This window comes from Chiloscyllium punctatum, chromosome 5 (assembly GCF_047496795.1).
Source record: "Chiloscyllium punctatum isolate Juve2018m chromosome 5, sChiPun1.3, whole genome shotgun sequence".
In the NCBI taxonomy this organism is placed as follows: domain Eukaryota; kingdom Metazoa; phylum Chordata; class Chondrichthyes; order Orectolobiformes; family Hemiscylliidae; genus Chiloscyllium; species Chiloscyllium punctatum.
Genome location: NC_092743.1, coordinates 88,272,867 through 88,294,659, shown reverse-complemented (window position 1 = coordinate 88,294,659; position 21,793 = coordinate 88,272,867). Strand labels below are relative to the sequence as shown.

Sequence of the window (21,793 nt, the reverse complement as noted above, 5' to 3'; positions counted from 1 at the left end):
GCAGCACCCTCTAGTGATGATAGAGAAGAAATCTGCATATCATTACATAGAATCTCCACATTGTGGAAGCAGGCCATTTGGCCCATCGAGTCCACACCGACCCTCCAAACAGCATCCCACCCAGAACCACCCCCTTCCCTATCCCTGAATTTTCATCCTGGACACAATGGGCAATTTAGCATTGCCAATCCACTTAACCTGCACACCTTTGGACTGTGGGAGGAAACCTGAGCAAACCCACGCAGACACGGGGAGAGTGTTCAAGCTCCATACAGACAGTCACCCAAGGGAGGAATCAAACCTGGGATCTTGGCACTGTTAGGCAGCAGTGCTAACCACTAAGCAACTATGCCAGTTCTAAGGAAGGGTCACTGGACCTGAATTCTTGAGTATGGACCAGTTCACTGATTCCAAGCAGTCCTGCAGAAGTTCTTCGGCTGCTTCAGACCAGCACTGTACTATTTTCTGTGTTGGGTCCTCATGTTTCAACTTTTGCTTGCAAGCTGGGAGGAGGAACACAGCATTGTGATCTGATACTCCAAAGTGCAGGCAGGATATGGAGCGATAGGCATAAGTTGTGTCGCAATCATCAAGAATGTTTGGCCTTCTGGTAGAATAGGAGAAATGTTAATGGTATTTTGATAACACCAACTTGAGTTTGGCCTGGTTGAAAGTTGCCGGCTACGATGATTAAGGCCTGGGGGAGTTTCATCTCTGGTGCCCCCAACCATTTCATTGGCATAAATCAAATTGGCTGAAGATTGACATAGGGTCAGAAGTGTGGATGTTCACCAATGATTGCACAAATCCAACACCATTTCCAACTCCTCAGACACTGAAGCAGTCCATGCAACAAGATTTGAATAATATCCAGGCTTGGCAGACAAGTGTCAAGTTAATATTGGCACCACATAAATGCCAGGCAATGATCATCTCCAATAAGAGGCAATCTAACCACTGCTCCATGACATTCAATGGCTTTGCCAGCACTGAAGCCCCAACTATCAACCTCCTGGAGGTTACTATTGACCAGAAACTTAATTGGATTTGCCAAATAAATACAGTGGCTATAAAAGCAGGTCATAGGCTAGGAATACTGCAGTGAGTAACTCATCTCCTAACACCCCATAGCCCATCCACCATCTCCAAGGCATAAGTCAGGAATGTAATGGAATACTACCTGGCTGTTTGGATGAGTACAGCTCCAACAACATTCAAGAACCTTCACAGCATCTAGGAGGAAGCAGCCCACTCAATTGCCACCACATCCACAAGCATCCACTCTCTCCATCACTGACAGTTAGTAGCAGCAGTATGGTTGATCTACAAGATGCACTGCAGAAATTCGCTCAAGATCTTCAGACAGCACCTTCCAAACCCACAACCATTTCTATCTAGAAGGACAAGGGCAGCAGATACGTGGGAACACCATCACCTTCAAGTTTCATTCCATGCCAATCACCATCCCGACTTCCTTCAAACACAAAACTGTAAAGACTCATTGAAACAGTCACCCTTTCTCAATGAAGTTATCCTAGGAACAGGTAGCTAAACAGACCAGGAAAGTCTTAAGTCTTATAACCATCTCCTTTCAATCCTGAACTTCCGGTCACTTGACACTTTTAATTTCTATTCCACTCCCATTATGACTCTTTGTTCTTGGCTTCCTGCACTTTTCCAAAGAGCTTAAGTATCAAGACCTTATGTTTCTGTTCGACACTTTTCAGCCTTCTGGCCTTTACATTGAGCTTGAAAACCTAGATCTTAACAATATCATTTTCATTGTCTTGGAGTGTAACTGCTGGTAATGGAGGATGTCTGTGCCAGAGCAATTGGGAATGGAACAGGGATAAACTGAAACTTGATTGGTACACAGATGGCAGAGGTTATATCCAACATCCTTCACAACTTTCCCTCTTTGCCAAACTTCCCTTCTTCCCTTCCTTTCCTCATCAGCAATTCTGCTTTAATGATTTATACCTCCCTTGGAGCCATCACTTGTTTCATTATTTGTTTGACAATCAATCATTTTGCCTTACACTACCCTTGAGTCATTCATTACTCATGTCCTTCACCTTATCAGACTTTCCTTAATGTTCATTTATCTTGACCTTTTCTCAGTACTTGTTTAAAAACCATTCATCTCTAATGCCTTCCAGTTTGATAAAAGATTATCAACCAAAAAGTATCACTCTACACAGATGCTACCTGCAATTATTTCCCAGAACTTTGTGCTTTGATTTCAGATTTTCATTAATCAGTGTTTTGCTTTCATATTACAGAGACAGGTTGCTCAAATGAATCAGGGACAGGATTGTGTGCTTTTCCTTTAACCTGTTTAGCCTGTTTGAATGCTTTATAAAGAAACAACTACAACCAAGTAATTGACAATTATTCATAGATGACAAATTACAAGAGTTACAGATGATTTTGATTTTTACAGTTATTTCATGGGATGTGGGTATCACTGGCTAGGTCAACATTTATTGCCAATCCCTAATTATTCTTGGTGGGGGTGAGTCACTTTCTTGAAGAATTGAAGTCCATGTGCACATAATCCTGTTAGGAAGATTCCAAGGTTTTTATCCAGCCACAGTGAAGCAACATTGATTTTTTTTATCTCAAGTGGTGTGTGCTTTGCAGGGGAAAATTGCAGGTGGTGGTGCTTCGATGTATCTGTTGTCCTTGTCTTTCTACATGGTAAATATTATAGGTTTAAAAGATACTGTTAAAGGAATCATGGGAGTTTCTGTAGTGCATCGTGTAGGTAGTACATACCTATGGTGGTAGTGAAGGGAATGAATGTTAGAGGAGATAGATGGGATGCCAGTCAAACAGGTTGCTTTGTCTTGGATAGTGTTATGCTTCTTGAGTGCTGTTGGAGCTGCACCTAAGCAGGTAAGTGGAAATGAATGCATCCTGACTTGTGCTTTGTAGATTGTGTACTGGCTTTTGGGCGTCAAGAGATAAGTTATTGGCTGCAGAAGTCCTGGTCTCTGTTCTGCTCTTGTATTTCTTAATCAAGTTGATCCAGATCAGTTTCTGATCAATTATAACCCCAAAACCCTCCACCCCACTGCCAGAATGTTTATAGTGGGGAATTCAGTGTCAGAATGCCATTGATGGGTGGCACGGTGGCTTAGTGGTTAGCACTGCTGCCTCATAGTGCCAGGGTCCCAGGTTCAATTCCAGCCTTGGGCGATTGTCTGTGTGGAGTTTGCACATTCTCCCTGTGTCTGCGTGGGTTTCCTCCGGTTTCTTCCCACGTTCCAAAGATGTGCAAGTCAGGTGAATTGGCTATGCTAAATTGTCCATAGTTGCTAGGTGCATTAGTCAGAGGGGAATGGGTTACTCTTCGGAGGATCGGTGTGGACTTATTGGGCCGAAGGGCCTGTTTCCACAATGTAGGGAATCTAATCTAAAAAAAAAACAAGCAATTACAGTTTCTGCTGTTGGATATGATTATTACATGGCACCTGTGGGAAAATCTTACTTTCCACTGATCAGTCCAAAACTGGCTGTTGTCCACGGCCTGCTGCTTTTGGCCACAGACTGTTTCATTACCTGAGGCAACTGTGAATGGTACTAGATAATGTGCAGTAATTAGCGAACATCCTCACTCTTCCCTTATAACGAAAGGAAGGTAACCGATGAAGGAACTGGAGATTATCGGGCTTGGGCCACCGCCATAAGGAACTCCTACAGCAATGTCCTGGGAGGTCTGATCTCCAATAATCACAACCAATAATCCATCTTCATTTGTGACAGGTATGATGCCAAGTGTGGAGAATTTTCCTCTTGATTCCCTTTGGGTCCTAGGGGATGCTGCTGAACAAAGAGACCTTGGAGTGTAGGTTTATAGTTTCATGAAAGTGAAGCCATAGGTAGATAGGATAGTGAAGAAGGAGTTTGGTATACTTTCATTTAGTGGTGCGAGCATTGGGTATAGGAGACGGGAGGTCATGTTATAGCTGTACAGGGCATTGGTTAGGCCACTTTTAGAATATTATGTGCAATTCTGATTTTGCTCTAATCAGAAGGATGTTGTGAAACTTGAAAGAGTTCAGAAAAGATTTACAAGGATGATGCCATGGTTGGAGGATTAGAGGCTGAACAGGCTGGGGCTGTTTTCACTGGGGCATAGGAGGCTGAGGGGAAGCCTTACAGAGGTTTATGAAATCACGAGAGGCATGGATAGAGTAAAGAGGCAAGTTTCTTTTCCCTGGAGTGGGGAAGTCTATACCTAGAGGGCATAGGATCAGAGGGGAATCATTTAAAAGGGACCTAAGGGGCAACTTCTTCATGCAAAAGGTGGTGCGTGTATGAAATGAGCCAGAGGAACTGGTGGAGGCTGGTACAATTACAATATTTAAAAGACATCAGGATGGGTATATGAATAGGAAGGGTTAAGAGGGATATGGGCCAAGTGCTGGCAAATGGGTGTAGGTCACATTGGGATATCTGGCATGTATGCATCAGTTGGACTGAAGGGCCTGTTTCCATGCTGTATGACTAAGACTATAACTGCAGATGCTAAAAATTTGAAACAAAAACAGAAATTGCTGGAAGATCTCAGAAATCTGGCAGCATCTGTGAAGAGAAATCAGGTTAACATTTTTGGTCCATTTCTGAAGAAGGGTCATTGGACCTGAAACATTAACTCCAATTTCTCTCCAGATGCTGCCAGACCTATTGAAATTTTCCAGCAATTTCTATTTTTGTTTATTAAAGGAAGCATTGAAAGTTTAGATTTATCTCCCCTCCACAAAATTGGGCTCATTCAAAATATTGCTGTCATGTTGCAATTTGCTCCATGTCTATCAGTTCATCATCTATTCTGGCTGATTTACATTAACACGTTTAAAACTCGAAGATTTGGTATAAGTCTATTTATCTCTGTAACTTCATTTAGCTTTGCAATTGTCTGGTTTCTGCATTCCTTCAGTTCTGACCTTTTATGCATTCCAGATTTTAACCACTGTGCCTTGCCTCAGCTGCCTAGCCTCAGATCTGGGAAACACATGATCTCTTCCCATTTAAAACATGTTGAAAAGAAATAAAAGTTTGGTCCTCTGTCCTGCATATCTGCTTATATGGCTTAATGTCAAATTTAGTTTTAGAATGATTTTGAAGGAAGATTTGAAGGTTTTAAAATTAACTGTTTCTCTGTCCACAGTTGCTGCCTGGTCTGCTGAGTACTTCCAGCATTTTCAGATTTACAGTAATCACTGCACAGTATGTGTCACTGTCCACAGCCTGCATTTCTGAATTTCCACTCAACATTCAAAACAGAAATTCAAGGTGATTTACTTTGGACAGGCTTAAGATTTGTATATTTTATTTTAAATTGCAAAAATATACTTTGTTCATAATAAATTCATATATAAGTATATATAACAGGCTGCTATTCTGTTCTGTACAATCTTTCAAATGGGAAAAAAAGAAACCCAAATAATACCACGGAATTTTACATACGACAGAGCTACTATGCAGTTGCAAATAACAAGGGCAGTTTAACTCATGCAGGAAGAAAATATTCACATTTTCAGGCAATGAGGGGGTCTGAGCCAGGAACATGTACTTTGGTAGAAAGATCCTAGATGGTCTTTCCCCACCAGACCTTAATGTGTACCTCAGCATGTAAACCTGGATCTTGAAATATGCCAGCCTGTAAAACCCAGCTGAGACCCAGATAAAGAGTGCTTTTGATGAGTTGATGGACTGTTAAAAGTCAACCACATTGTGGTGGTTCTGGAATCACATGTAGCCAGACCAGGTAAGGATGGCAGTTTTCCTCCCTAAGGGTCATTAATGAACCGGACGGATTTTTCTGACAATCAACAACGTTATCATGATCATTAGACTCTAAATTCCAGATTATTTTTAAAAATTAAATTCAAATTCCACCAACTGCTATGGTCTCTGAATTGACAGTCCAGTAATATTACCATAAGGCCTCCCGACCTGGGTCTTCTGTCACCATGCTTCCCATTGTGATGAGTGATACTCAAGCAAAATTATTTTGCAGGAGCAGTGGGAAGCAATGGCAGGGCTGCTGAGAAGTTGGGTCCAAAACCAACATATAATGAAGAAAAATTGTTATCAATTTGCTCATCTGAGAATTTATTGCTATACAGTGTAATTATACATTCAGATCAGGTGCTGGTACTAGAAATTGAACTTCTTATTTAATACCCGATTACAGGGAACAATGTACCAGTGCTGAGTAACAAACTATACAGTTTAATAAACTTGTTTAATCATCATGTTTGTCAGGGAATAAATATATGAGAAGTGACAATTTTCTCTCAGCAGCAGACACTGAAGAGATTCATTTCAACCGCCTCTCCTCATGAATCAATCCTGCCAAATTTTTCCATTTCATTCCCAAGAACTATTCTCGAGATTATGTGTGGGAACTTTTAAATCTTTCTCATCGGTCTGGAATTGAGCAAGGAATTCATAACTCAGAGTGTAGATCTTTCAGAATTCCATTGCTATCTAATATTGTAGTTAATGTAGTGTTTGGTGCAGATTTCTGAAGAAGGGCTTATGCCTGAAATGTCGATTCTCCTGCTCCTCAGATGCTGCCTGGCCTGCTGTGTTTTTCCAGCACCACATTTTTCAACTCAATATTTGGTGCATATCCCACTTAATCCCACCACCTTTTTTACCTTTTGTAAAACAGTTAAATTGAGGAGATGTTCACAGAAGACAGTTCAAACTAAACATCCTCTATTTTTCGTGGCTCTGTTAACATGACAGCAGGTATTATTCGCGGAGTAATGACTTCTGGATTTTTCAGAACCAGATTTTCAAGATTCTATTAGCATATCAATTAGCATGTCTTCCCTTCCATTTTTACTGCACTACATTGTATATCTGACAGTTTTAATAACTACTACACGGTGTACATATGTGCACATGTAAAAGGTCTATAAGTGCCAATATTCTTTTGCAGGTATGTGTTTCTACTGCATCCTATTTTTGTTTCAGCAATCTTTTTACTTTGCATTTACAGCATCTGTTTTGCTAGTTTCTCATCACTGTCAACTCACGAGACTTGTCCTCCTGGTCTGCATGCTAGATAAAATTTTTAAATCAGACTTGGCAACCACCAACATTCCATAACTGAAGACACATAGCATTGAAATTGAAGAGATTTGTTACACAGATCATGGGTTAGTATATTTTTCAATTATAAAATCAATATTGATTGACAAGCATTTGATGAGTAACTATTAGTAACCAATTTAATTTCAAACAGGCTTGGCCCTTTTCAAAAATGACATTGCTGGATCTGAAAGCACTTTACAAGAATGGTTTAAAAATCCCCAACTTCTTGTCATCTTGACATTTTGATTCTCCATCTTGCTCCCACTCTGTTCCTCTAGTCCTCCAGCTAGTGTTCCAATGAAATGCCATGCAAACTTGAGGAATAGCATCTCATTTTTCAACTTGGCACTTTTATGCCTTCTGGCCTTAATACTACGTTCAACAACTTTAGATCTTCTGCCTCCATCCTGTACGGTGTGCCTTCTTTTATTGACTTGTTTCTTTCTTTATACCTGTATATGCATTTGGATGCCTGTGATGTAGCCATTCACACCTCATCTAGTCACAACTATTGTTCCTTTGCTATTTCCACCACCACTCCCTTTGGCTTTTGTTGTTGTTTAATCTCTTCTGTTCTACTATAGACTTCATTCTGTCTCCCCCCTCCACTGACTTAAGTATTCTTACTTTCAATCTTCCTTATTAAAGCTCATTGATCTGAAATGTTAACTTTTTCTTTTCACCAATCCTGCCTGACTTGCTGAATATATTAAGCCCTTTTTGTTTTAAAAGATCCTGTTGGTGATCTCTGACTCATGTTAAAGAAGGACTCACCCTCCCACCGCAGTAGACTGATACAGCACAGGAGACCTTTTAGCCCATTTTTGTCTGTGCTGGCTCTTTGGCAGAGTTATCCAGTTTGTTGCACTTCCATGCACTCTCTTCAATACCCTGTAAGTGGTGTTTCTTCAAGTATATTTTTCCCAATTTCATTTTGATTACTATCCGTACATCTGCTTCCACCATTCAGACCACCACCAGAATTCAAGTTGGAAAAATTAATAAAAAGAAATGCTTATGGGGTTGGATAAGGAGGGACAAATTGTTTGTTTCTAGTCTCTAGAATGTTTCTTCGGTTCAATTTTCAGTGCAAACATTGCATCAAACTCTCAGAAATGGCATAATTCAAATTTCCAAGTGGATCAGAGGCATCACAAAGTCCTATTTAGATAAAAAAAAAGACTTGGTAGTGAGAACAACAATTCTGTGGCCTTCTGTAACACTGTATTAAAAAGGGAAAGAAAATCTAATGGTCACTAAATCCCAGGACCAAATGGATCTCCATATAGTCTGGCTCAGATTCTCAGGCTGATGCAAATTTAAATAAAAACAGAAAATACTTATTGGGTCTGGCAGTATCTGTGGGTAGAGAAGCAAAGGTAAACAGCTAAATCACCCCATTGAAGGCAGGTTAGGAGGTGGGAGGAGTAATAAAATGGTGGTGAAATGCAATGGGAAGGAAGCCTAACATTTTTACATGGCAAGTGAATACTACCAAAGCAGGGAGGGAGGTTGCTCTGGGAGGTAACTAGGCATGTTAAACACAATTTAACTGCTTTCCAACCAGAGTTGTCTGATTTTTTTTCAGCATGTACATTGAAACAATGGGACTTCAGCACCTTGCCAGCTATAACAAGGCAGCGTCAGTGCTGGATGCCATTAGCAGCGATTGCAAATAGTATGAATTGGCAGAGAGCGCAGAATTAGTTGCAGAGATAACAGTCTGGAGTAGATACTAACTGACCGAGCACAGTAGGTCCGGGTTGCCTGGGTATACTCTCCAATTGATATATTCAGAGCCAGGAGAACGAGAGGCCAGAGAAGATTGTATTCGTTGGAGTTTAGAAGATTAAGGGGAGATCTAATAGAGACGTACAAAATAATACATGGCTTTGAAAAGGTGGATGCTAGGAAATTGTTTCTGTTAGGCGAGGAGACTAGGACCCGTGGACACAGCCTTAGAATTAGAGGGGGTCATTTCAGAACAGAAATGCGGAGACATTTCTTCAGCCAGAGAGTGGTGGGCCTGTGGAATTCATTGCCACGGAGTGCAGTGGAAGCCGGGACGCTAAATGTCTCCAAGGCCGAGATTGATAGGTTCTTGTTGTCTAGAGGAATTAAGGGCTACGGGGAGAATGCTGGTAAGTGGAGCTGAAATGCGCATCAGACATGATTGAATGGCAGAGTGGACTCGATGGGCCGAATGGCCTTACTTCCACTCCTATGTCTTATGGTCTTATGGTCTAAGAATGCAGCTACTTGTCATGTAACTGATCCACTTTGCTAAGAGACCTTTAAAGAGAAGAACAAAGAATGAAAAAATTACAGCACAGGAATAGGCCCTTCATCCCTCCAAGCCTGCGCTGATCCAGATCCAGATGGGCATTCATGTATCTGTCTAGACACATGTTAAATGATGCTATCGTGACTCTATTGACCTGTGTTGCCACCTTCAGGGAACATTGGACCTAAATACCCAGAGCTCTCTGTACATAAATTTTCCCCAGCACTTTTCCATTTACCGTATAGTTCACACTGGAATTAGATCCTCTAAAATGCATCACCTCTCATTTGCCAGGACTGAACTGCATCTACCATTACTCTGCTCAACTCTCCACTCTATCTATACTCAGCTGTATTCTCTGACAGTCCCCTTCACTATCTGCTACTCCACCTATCTTAGTGTCATCTGCAAATTTGCTAGTCAGACCACAGATACTTTCTTCCAAATCATTTATGTATATCACAAACAGTGTTCCCAGCACAATTTTCCATTTTGAGAAACTCCCTTCCACTACTACTCTCCTATGGCCCAACCAGTTCTTTATCCATCGCTGCACCCCATGTAATTTCACTTTCTCCATCAGCGTACCATAGGGAACCTTATCAAACGCCTTACTGAAGTGCATGGATATGACATATACAGCCCTTCTCTCATCAATCAACTTTGTCACTTAGAGTCATACAGATGTACAGCACAGAAAAGACTCTTTGGTCCAACCCGTCCATGCTGACCAGATATCCCAACCCAATCTAGTCCCACCTGCCAGCACCTGGCCCATATCGCTCCAAACCCTTCCTATTCATATACCCATCCAGATGCCTCTTAAAATGTTGCAATTGTACTAGCCTCCACCACTTCCTCTGGCAGCCCATTCCATACATACACACACACCATCCTCTGCATGAAAATGTTGCCCCTTAGGTCTCTTTTATATCTTTCCCCTCCCACCATAAACCTATGCCCTCTAGTTCTCGACTCTCCTCTACCCCAGGGAAAAGACTTTGTCTATTTACCCTATCCATGCTACTCATGATTTTATAAACCAGTGTAAGGTCACCTCCAACACTCCAGGGAAAACAGTCCTAACCTATTCAACTTCTCCCTATAGCTCAAATCCTCCAACCCTGGCAACATCCCTGTAAATCTTTTCTGAACCCTTTCAAGTTTCACAACACCCTTCTGATAGAAAGGAAACCAGAACTTAAATCAAAGAATTCTATTAAGTCGGTAAGACATGACCTTCCCTGCACAAACTCATGTTGCCTATCACTGATAAGCCCATTTTCTTCCAAAAGGGAATAGATCCTATCCCTCAGTATCTTCTCCAGCAGTTTCCCAATGAGTAATGTCAGGTTCACTGGTCTATTACCTGGGTTATCCCTGTTGCCTTTCTGAAACAAGGGGACAACATTAGAAATTCCCCAGTCCTCCAGGACCTTACCAGTGTTCAAGGATGTGCAAAGATATCTGGAAAGGCCGCAGCTATTTCTTCTCGCACTTTCCTCAGTAACCTGGGATAGATCCCATCTGGACCTAAGGACTTATCCACCTTAATTCCTTTTAGAATACCCAATACTCCCTCCCTCCTTATGCCAACTTAACCTAGAGTAGAGTTATCAAGGGGAAGCAAGGCATCAGAAAAGGAGAAAGCGGCAACTACAGGGTGTGTAACCCTGCTAACGAGAGACAATAGAAATAAGAGAAAGGAGATTGCAGAAGGGAACAGAATCAGACTCCTGCCTACAGAAAAACACCACCGACTGGAGAGGTTTTATGGTTGGGAGCCTCATCTTCCTACAACCATGGGAGGAGCATTGTCATTGATGCTTCTCTAGCAAGGACATTACCAAGTTGCCACAATAGTTGATGAGCCGAGCCCTATGGGAAGGAGTGGCCACCCAATGTCTGCTTTGTTAAACATCAACTGGAAATCTCTACACCTCAGGATCATTCTGAGAATCCACTAGAGATATCTGTGGCAGCTACCAATTTCCCCTCATTGTTACATCAAAATGGTCACTAATGCAATTCATTACTGCGATTCATTCAAGAAGGTCTGCCACGGTGTGTTTTTAATTGATCTGGATGGTCAAGATCACAGAGCTGTAGGATTTGGGGCCAATGGTGGATTCCCCAGCGTGCAGAGATTCATTGTGGCCAAAGCTGTTCACACAAAGTTTCCCACTAACAAGACAGCAGCCTTCAATACAGAGATGCTTTCACATCCTCATTATACAAGTGGTTCTTGAAGCTGCCATCACGTCTGTATTCTAAGGCAGTCTCAGGCATTTAATATTTTTCTACATTAACCTTCTCCCCTATCTCAACTCAATACTTTCAAAAGATGGACAAAGTCAAAAATCACATGAGTCCAGGTTATAGAACAACAGGTTTATTTGAAACCACAAGGATGGATACAAGCTGTTAAAAGGACCACACACCAAAGAGATAGCTACTTACACCTGTGAGGAACCCAAACACGGGTGCAGAGAACATATACAAACAGCCGTACAGGACTATTCAAGTTGCCACTACTCTATGATGCCTGAATAAATCTAGCAGAATCTCATACATCATGATGGTATGCAGTGGTCTCCACAACCTGGCCCTAGGAATGGACAACCTCTGAACAGAGTATACCTGGAGTGTGACACCTTCTCACCTAAGGATACGAAGGAGGATTGTAATCAGGTACAATAGGATGAAAACCAAGAGATATCAAGCAAGGTGCAATGAGAGATATGCAAGATGGCCTTGATTCAAAAAAGTTTCATATGAATTATACAAATCAATCAATCTAAGAAATCTTTAATCTTCTGAAGCCCTGTTTTTATGTTGTTGAATACCCTTATCGTCTTCCAAGAGTTATTACATTGATATTTTCCCATGCTTGTGGATGTTTTTTTAAGTGCTCCTATTTGGTGATGTCCTGTGTTGTCACCTGAGACAAAGACTGCTGATCTTTCAGCTCTTTGGCTTTCAGTGATTGTGACAATCATCCTCTAATTTCTTTAGACCAGGAGAGCTTTAATGTATGGAGATTCACCTCCAAAGGTCCAAGAGCCCACTCTGTCTCCATGGCTTCAAGAAGCTTGGTGCCACTATCAGTTGGGCTGAGGAACAGTTATTAATGCAAAAAGCACTCTAAAGGAGTCCCTGCACTCTGCAGATGTCTGCTCCTCTACTCTTACAGGGTCTACTTAACCTTCCTTGCCCACCAGTGGAGTTAGAGAACCTGGTGACAACTTCAGGCAAATCATCTTTCACTTTTGACTTGCTGCTAAAGCTCTCACTGATTCCCCCAGAAGCAGTGTAATATCACATGCTCCTAGTAAGCTCTTACAGATTGCACCAGCATTTCAGGATCTGATACTCCCCTGCGATGTCTCACTGGTTTTATTCTTCACCTGCTAGCCTTAGAATATCACATGCAACTCTACCACCTGTGCATGCTGCATGACTGGCTTGTCATCCTGGCAGCATATCTTGCTTGAGGTAAAAATTTTTAAGCAAGTGTAAAGAGGGAAAGAGCGGGAATCTTATGCAAAAGGGTAGAGAACACAGGAAATTAAAACATAAAACATTTAACTGTGCAGGCCAAAGGGAGTGGCAATAGAATGTATAAAGAAACAAAGTTGATGCAAATGATGAGATCCAGATTAGCTGCCTTCTAAAAAAGGTGGAAGAAAAAAAACCTGTCAGCTGTCCCTTGACTCAAGGATACCCTAGAACTCTGTGGAAGCTAGGGAAGTGATTGCTGGGCCCCTTGCTGTGATATCTGCATCTATAGTCATAGGTGAGATGCCAGAAGATTGGAGGTTGGCTAACGTAGTACCACTATTTAAAGAAAAAGGTAGTAAGGACAAGCCCAGGAACTATAGACTGGTGAGCCTGATGTCAGTGGTGGGCAAGTTATTGGAGAGATGGGATTTACACATATTTGGAAAGGCAAGTACCGATTAGGGAGAGTCACCATGGCTTTGTGAGTGGGAAATCAAGTCTCACAAACTTGATTGAGTTTTTTTGAAGTAACAAAGAAGATTGATAATCTATATGGACTTCAGTAAGGCAAGGTTCCCATGGGAGACTGTTTAGATCTTATGGAATACAGTGAGAACTAGCCATTTGGATACAGATCTGGCTCAAAGGTAGAAGACAGAGGATGGTGGTGGAGGCATGTTTTTCAGACTGGAGGCCTGTGACCAGTGGAGTGCCACAAGGATCGGTGCTGGGTCCACTACTTTCATCATTTATACAAATGATTTGGATGTGCGCATAGGAGGTATAGTTAGTAAGTTTACAGATGACACCATAATTGGAAGTGTAGTGGACAGCGAAGAAGGTTACCTCAGATTACAATGATCAGATGGGCCAATGGGCTGAGGAGTGATAGATCGAGTTTAATTTAGATAAATGTGAGATGCTGCATTTTGGGAAAGCAAATCTTAGCAGGACTTGTACACTTAACGGTAAGGTCCTAGGGAGTGTTGCTGAATAAAAAGACCTTGGAGTGCAGTTTCATAGCTCCTTGAAAGTAGAGTCACAGATAGACAGGATAGTGAAGATGACATTTGGTATGCTTTCCTTTATTGGATAGGAGTTGAGAGGTTATGTTGCAGCTGTACAGGATGTTGGTTAGGCCACTGTTGGAATATTGCATGCTATTCTGGTCTCCTTCCAATTGGAAGGATGTTGCGAAACTTGAAAGGATTCAATAAAGATTTACAAGGATGTTGCCAGGGTTGGAAAATTTGAGCTATTGGGAGAAGTTGAATAGGCTCATGCGGTTTTTCCTGGAGCATCGGAGACTGAGGGGTGTATATGAATGGATATGAATGGTCTTTGATGGATATATGAATAGGAAGGGTTTGGAGGGAAATGGAGCAAGTGCTGGCAGGGGCGACTAGATTGGGTTGGGATACCTGGTCGGCGTGGACGAGTTGGATAGCAGGGTCTGTTTCCATGCTGTACATCTCTATGACACAATGACATCTCCTTAGGGTAATGAGTTTCGGTTGTCGATCATTATGTGACTGAACAGGTTGACTTTTAACCCATGCTTGGGTACATGAGATGGAACATACAAGATATACTTTTTCCTATTCTTCTGTACTGCCACCCTATCTCACCATTGAAACATTTGGATCAAAAGTGTGATAAAGCTTGATGAACAAGTTATCACCACTTTGAAAGTTTTCCACCTCTTCCAGTCATTAATGCCAATTCTGCTGTGCTTCAATGAAAAGTTGTGTGTCTTTGTGGTCTTTTCTTTGTTATCCCTTGGGACACAAGTCATTTGAGAGTTGAGAGAACAGAACCTAGCACAGTGACAATTTTCCACCATCCAGTCACAATGTCCTGTCAATTGTAATTGATTTTGCAGGAACTTCTCCCAAATACTTGGAGAGCTGGCATCAAGGACACTAGCATCTGCTTGACTGTCCTTTCATTGAATCAATAGATGCACTGCTGGTGAAATTTCTGTTGCACTTTTATGTAGTCGCTCACATGTAGTCCATCTGGTATAGGAATATTCTATACATTAGGTAGCTTCTTGAGAGATGTGGCTGGCAAGGTATGGAAAGTGCTCAACATATTCCAGAGATGCTCCTTTCAAACTATATGGGAGATGAAATACCAAATCAGCAAAGAAATGTGAAAGGAAGAGTAACAGAAGAAACAGGAGTTTCAGACCTAAAATATTTTGTCTTGTCACAGACACTGCCAAAGCTTTCTGTGCATTTCTACCATGATCTGTTTTATTTCAAGTTTCCAACATTCACAGTTTTGTTGCTGATTCAAATTCACATGCGCTTTGAATACAGCAGCTGCGTGACACATGGAACAGATCCCCCGCTGCAGTCAGTGCTGCAATGATCTGTACATTGGATATAGTTACACTTTAGTGTCCATTTGGTTGTAATGAGATCTAATTTCAGGGAACGTTGTCCTCAACTAGAGAACATTTAACCATGAGCTATTTTCCCAGAGGTCCAGAAATCTGCCTAAAATGGTGCAGATTAATGTGGGGTCTAATAGCTGATTTCTCAGGGCAACTGGGGCTCAGACATCAGACCTGCTCTGCTCAGCTTTTCCAGGTGTGGCTGAAGCCTAGCCAGTTGCTGCCATTGAAAAAAGTGTGCTTATTTATTGACTAACAATTTACTTGAGACAACAGGAGCTCCACCCAGCTCCAAGCATTCTTGATAGCTGCAATTAACTCCCCTTCCCTTTCCTCTGTACCATCGTTCCTCTTCTCCAGCTCAGCAGCACTTACCCTGAGAGCCTTTAACAGAAGGCAGGTGAGAGAAAACCTTCTGCTGGATCTTTTTTCAGGGTTTGAACTCCACAACATCTTCCCAGTAGCTGACATCTCAGCCTTCCCCTGCCCATTTAATGGTCTTTGCTTCTCAGTGGAGCTCTGCCAGAGTCAGCAAGCAATGTCATGATCTCTCACCTTTCCGAATTTTGTCAAGACTATCAGAATCAGAGCCACGTGCTCAGAGTCCAGATTCAGGGCTGCCCAATGCCAAGTCCCAGACCTGCCACTCAGAATCTGGATAAAGCAGCTTGTGAAGTTTCTTGCAGATCTGCATTGGCTTGTTAACTAACACACTCATACATTTTCTATTTCTCACACCACTAATTAAATCCAGCCTTGCAATATGAGCCTGATGCAGCGAGGAACCAAACAGTCCAAGGTCATTACATCTAGGCTGGACTACAACCCAGGATCCAAAGGTCAAAAACTAGTGCCTAATCCATTACACAATCCAGCTTCAGAAACACTGCTGTCTCAGAAAATTCAAGTCACAAAAATTATATTTAAGATGGGTAGAATTAAATTTGCATTAATTTCTATGTTTATACTTTTTAAAGTAAGTACATCCTCATCTTTTAACTAGGTGTCATGTTCATTAATCAGAACTCTCACTAAGCTGAAGGCTATTCCTTGTAAAAATTTCTCCTCCAAAACCAGCAGCTGGATCTGGGCTTTAATTCCTGGAACAAGTCACTGTTTCAAGTCAGCGTGGATACTGGTCTGAAGCCCTTCCCACTGACTTCAAGAGCTGCTCACCACTGCTGCGTCTCTCATTTGCCCAGTAGCAGTTCCCAGATCATATTTTCTCTTTCTAGGACTTCTATGCTACATAATTATCTTATTCTCGTACTCAGTTGTCACAACCTTTCTGTCTCTGCTGAATGCTTCGTTTCTCCTGTGTAGTAGTGGCTGCTGCTTGGATAAAGGCACACAGCAGAGGACCCAAAGTAATCAAGAAATCATGTTCATTTGTCTTAGCCCAAGAGGAAACTCATTTCTGAATTCCTGTGAAAAAACCACTGAGATTTCAAAGTGCTGCTATGAATGAGACTTCATTTTACTTAGAAAATGTCTTGCAATAAACTCACAGGAGTTGTCATGTCCTAATAAGGTTCCAACTCCTCAGATACTGTGCCCCATTATCAAACCTGCAAATTTCATTCCCCTGCACCCGATTTCCTTAAAAAGACCTATCATTCACTGTCCTTCCATAATACCACCCCCATTTCAATCTTATCTTCCTCTTCGCCTATGAATGTGTTATTGCCTTCCACAGCTGTGTCCATTTTCACACAATTCATGTTTGCATTGCTTGAATTAATTTCTGTTGCTGCAACAGCAAAACAAATTCACATATAACCCTGTGACACACACAGACTAATACTAATGGCGCATTGTTCCTCAGTGTATTTTCAGTCTTTGACATGGTTGACCAGTCCCCTCCTACAAATTATGCCTTCTGTTCAGAGGGCCGACCCTTGCTTAACTCACTCATTGCCTATATAGCTTTTCCAGGAAAACTTCTCCTTCTACTTCAGTGTAAAAATCTGGAGCTCCCTAAGGATCAATCTTCAGCCCTTCCCCAAATGCTCCGCTTTAGTGGTATGATTAGCAGACATCAAGGTCACATCTATTTTGACATTAACAAGCTCTACATTTTCATAATTGTCAGAGACAGCTCAACCAATTTTGTAACATTAGATTGCTTGCGAGATAGCCAGGCAGTAGGCACATCAAAATCACCTAGTGGGGTTAATTAACTAGAAAATACTGAGAGCTAACCTACAGGGATGTACCTAAGACAGGCAACTGAATCAGCCACCCAAATCCAGCAGGGGTCCTTTTAAGATAATTATGTCAGTTCCTGATGACATCATCAGGATCTAGTTGCAATTTTTACCCATAGGCTTCAGCAGGAAATTATATTAATTTCCTGATATGCCTACACAATAAGGAGCTGGGTTGGGACTAGGAGGCCTCCAAAGGGTAAGTTTTAATTTTTTTTGAAAAAAATTTCAGTTTGGCCAGTCTCAGCACAATTCCATGTCTTCCCAGAAGAAACCCCAGATGAGGTACCATGTCCCTGGGCATACATCTCCAGAAGAGACCTACTTTGGGATACTTATTCTGAAAAGAACCATTTTCATAAGTGTTGAAATGTCAAAACTTCTAATCTTCTTGATCAATTAGTAGGTGACATTCATTTGTGGATGCCCTTCCTGGGATTAGCTACTGCTGGCAGTGTGAGGTGGGACAAGTGGTTTCATCTTCATCAGAGATTTAGTTTTCAAAAAGGAACTTCTGTTGTGGCCAAGAGTTGAATTGCGTTAAATTTTACAGTCAGTCATTTCAAGTAAAGACTAAAGACTAATTACAAAACAATGACAGAACAGAGCAGGATAGTATACGGTCATGTCTCTGACAGAAGGTATCACTGGATATCAAGACCCACTACTCCATGAGACATACCAGATGGTCAATTTGTTTCTTTTTGTTCTAGTTGTTATCAAGAATAAGAGGCTTTCACTAAGCTATTAAAAACAACTTTATTACAGGTAAACATTACTCAAACTGACTGCAAACTGGTTTTCAACTCAGATATTAAGGGAAGTCAGAGATATCTCCTTGAATCCCAAACACGCACACATTTATTCAGAGTTAGGGCAAAGCCATATAGAATAATAGCTTAGCAGAATTGTGAGTAATAAAGGCTAAAAGAAAAGAAAAACAACCCAAGTAAAAGGGCAAAATTGAGCAAGTAAAAGATGGTTTGATTTCTCACTGTTCCTTTGAATTTTTGTTGATGACGTGATTGCTTCAAATACAGAAGGACAGAAGATCTTTAGACTAGAATTAAGATTCAGCTGAGAAATGTTTAAGAATTGTGATATTTGAAACTTTCAGTTTTTTTTTTAAAACAGCTTCACAGAGAGCTATAGAGTGCTACATTCAGCTCCAAGCTATAATTGCTACTGATATCAACTATCTCTGACCAGAGGCTGTTTCTAGGCAACAGCAACCTAGATCCATTGTGATTTTCCAGGTCTACTCACCTAACAATTAAATCAATAAATCTTCACCCTTATCTCTAATTAAAACTTTGCTTCCCAAAGTCTGTGTGTTTTGGAAAACAAGTAGACCATAGTCTCCTTGAATTTTTTGACTTTCCAGATACAAGCAATCACATTATAAATCATTTCCAATAAGTAATGTTCAAACGTGTCCACATTCCAATTCTCAATCTATAAACATTGACATTCTCAATAGTATAGGTCATCAGGTTAGGATCTTTACATTTTCAGGCTTCAAAGTTTGAAAGGTCATTAGAACCTGTTTAATGTGTGCTTGAGATACATCATTGGACTATTTTTAAAATCACATTGTTTTCGATTCCACAGTTGGTAGCCCTATGAATTATGTCTACAGATAACAGGTAGTGACTTTGGCACTCATCAGCAATCTCACAAAAGAACAATACAGTTGATCACTTCTGTTCTCAAGTGTTTCCAGACTACAATTGTGTGACGCCTCTGAGAAATCATGGTAATTAGGTCCAAGACCGATGTGCAAACCTTTCTTGAACACTTTTGATGGCTTTACAATGCTGCTTTGTGATTCTGGCTGACTACACAGGCCTGTTTGTTTTTCCTCTAAAAGGAAGCAACTGTTTTAGCTAATAGTGACCAGCAAGATGGTGGATCCTTCAATGAGCTGGACAAAAAATATCACGGAGAAGCCAAGGTTGTGTTGAGAGTTGCTGGATGAGTTGATTTACTTTGTCGAGGAGATCATCCTCGTGCAAAGGTCACAGCAAATTGCATTTTTGTAGGGATTAAGCTCTGAATTTTCTATTTGGAAGACATTTCTAAAATCAAATTGATGAAAAGTGTTTCACATGTTTCTGAGTTTGGAATGGATTTAACGTTGAGAAATTAAAAGTTAGGCTTTGGGAGTGAATAAAAAGATGCAGCACTGTTGCAATTGTCACAGTTATGACATTGAGATTTTTAAAATATACCATGGGCTTGGAAATATTACATTCTTGAATAGTATTATTTCTAATCAATAACTCAATGTTTCAATGATGTAATACACTAGCCGAAAACCTATCAGTTACATTACAGGAATAGCCACATTTTTCTTCACTAAAACATGAGGAAATAAAGCCATTGTCTTGGTCCACATCTTAAAACTCCATGTTTTTTTCTCCAATTCTATTCATATCTCTGGCAGCTGGCTGAGGCAGAAAGAAAGACTGTTCACTACCATGTTATCCAACCACCATTTACTCCATCTCTCCTCCATGGCTTTGTTTCTCAACCTCAGTCTAAAAAGGTCCATCATGGCTTTTGTCAGATGTAGTCCTGACTGTTTCAATGTTCTTAAAAACATTTCAACCTCCATCCACTGCAAACTCCTTGCTCATCTGAAATCCTGACAACCATATCTCATTTTACACCAATTTCTACTCATCCATTGTGCTTTTGCTTGCTGACCTAAACTTTTCTTGCAATTCGCCAATACCTCCAACTTAAAGCTCTCCTTTTGGTCTTTAAATCTACTTAACGACACTTTTCCTTTAACTTCCATAAGCACGACAACTTGCCTGAAACTTTATACACTACACACCCAACCATCTAGCCCCATACTCTGGAACTCCAATAACTCACACTGATTTTGTAGATTCAATATAATTAAAAATCCTAGAATGTTTCATGGGGGCATTATGAGACGAATTTAAATATCTAGCTGCAAAAGGGTATAGTGAGAGAGAGATCAGGAACTCACCTGGGAGTCAAATGTAGTACCAAAGTTGTGAAGAGTCTAGTTTGACCATCGACTATTTTCAGGGAGAGGATGGAGTCAGTTGCAAAGGGAGAAAGTTAGTGACAGAAAGACTAAACATAATAGTTTAATTAATTTATAAAGCTGATTCCTTTTTAAACCCCTTTGCATTTTCTCCTTTTAAGATTCTTCTTAAAATCTACATCTTTGAGTTATCACCACTCCCAAATTTATTTAAATCACTACTCAATGTTTCCATATGCTGCAAAGTGCCTTAATGTAATTTTCTGATAAAGGAGCAACATATCAAGGTGATTTAAAGTATTTTGCAAAACAAACTAATGGGAGGTGAGGAGAAACTATTTCAAACAGCAATTAGTTACAATAAGTTTGTTCTCCACTCCAAGAACACACGAACTGTTTCTATCTCTAGAGATGCTGCCAGGCCTGCTGAGTTTGTCTAGCACTTTCAGATTTCAAGCACCCACATTTCTTGGTTTTATGTTAACGATTACTGTAGTTAAGGTTTGGAAAGCACGGTCTGAAAGTGTGGTGGAGGCTGGATCAGCCGAGGCATTCATGAGGACGTTAAGATGAGTACTGCGATTAAACAAAACCAACATAAGGGCTAAAGGGGAACAGCAGGAGATTGACACTAACTCAAAATGTTCCAGAGGGTCGGCGCAGAAACAACGGTCTAACCCGTACCCTAAATTTTCTGCAATTCCGCGTGTATATTAAAGAATCGAAATGCTTTTGCTACCGGAACAGCAATGCCTGTCCGTATTTCGTCTGTCTTTTCTTGCAAGTTTTCGTTTGACACCCTGCTGTGGCAAATACAAAACATATAAAAAATAGATCAGAGAGATGAAAAAAAATGAAACTTTCGGACGAAATAAAGGCAATAGACGAGAAAAAAAATACGTTCTTGACGAATTGATGACTAAATGTGCAAATAAATCCGAGCAAATCCTTTCAAAGATGATACTTACAGGTGTAGTGGTTATCTCACCTGTCTGACCTGGCTTGCCCTGCCCCTCAGGGCATCCGTTAAAGGCAGTGGCTGTGGGGGCGGGGGTGGGGGTGAAATCTCGCGATCAACGCGGGATTACTTTCGGAGAAGTATAGGACTATTTTGTGGCAAGCGCGGAGGACGCTTGATTGTGACGTCCAACAGCTGCACAGGCGTGAGGCGACGGTCGGCGAGTCCGGGGCGGGGCCTGGACGTGGAGGGGAGAGGCGTGCGCCGCCGGAAGCGACGCGGCGGGCGAAGCTATAAATAAAGG

General features: G+C 41.1%; 1 long non-coding RNA gene across 6 annotated transcripts; it reads right to left on the bottom strand.

The window, feature by feature from the left end:
* Nucleotides 1–11,776: 11,776 nt before the first annotated feature.
* On the bottom strand, nucleotides 11,777–21,782 carry LOC140477211 (uncharacterized). Of its 6 annotated transcripts, none has more exons than XR_011960667.1 (4): nucleotides 21,500–21,782; nucleotides 21,216–21,334; nucleotides 20,511–20,562; nucleotides 11,777–15,018 (listed from the first exon to the last, which is right to left on the bottom strand). It is a non-coding gene; the product is annotated as an uncharacterized lncRNA (long non-coding RNA). The 6 variants fall into 6 exon arrangements; XR_011960670.1 differs by having other exon boundaries at nucleotides 21,271–21,334; XR_011960669.1 differs by having other exon boundaries at nucleotides 21,216–21,331.
* Nucleotides 21,783–21,793: the final 11 nt, after the last annotated feature.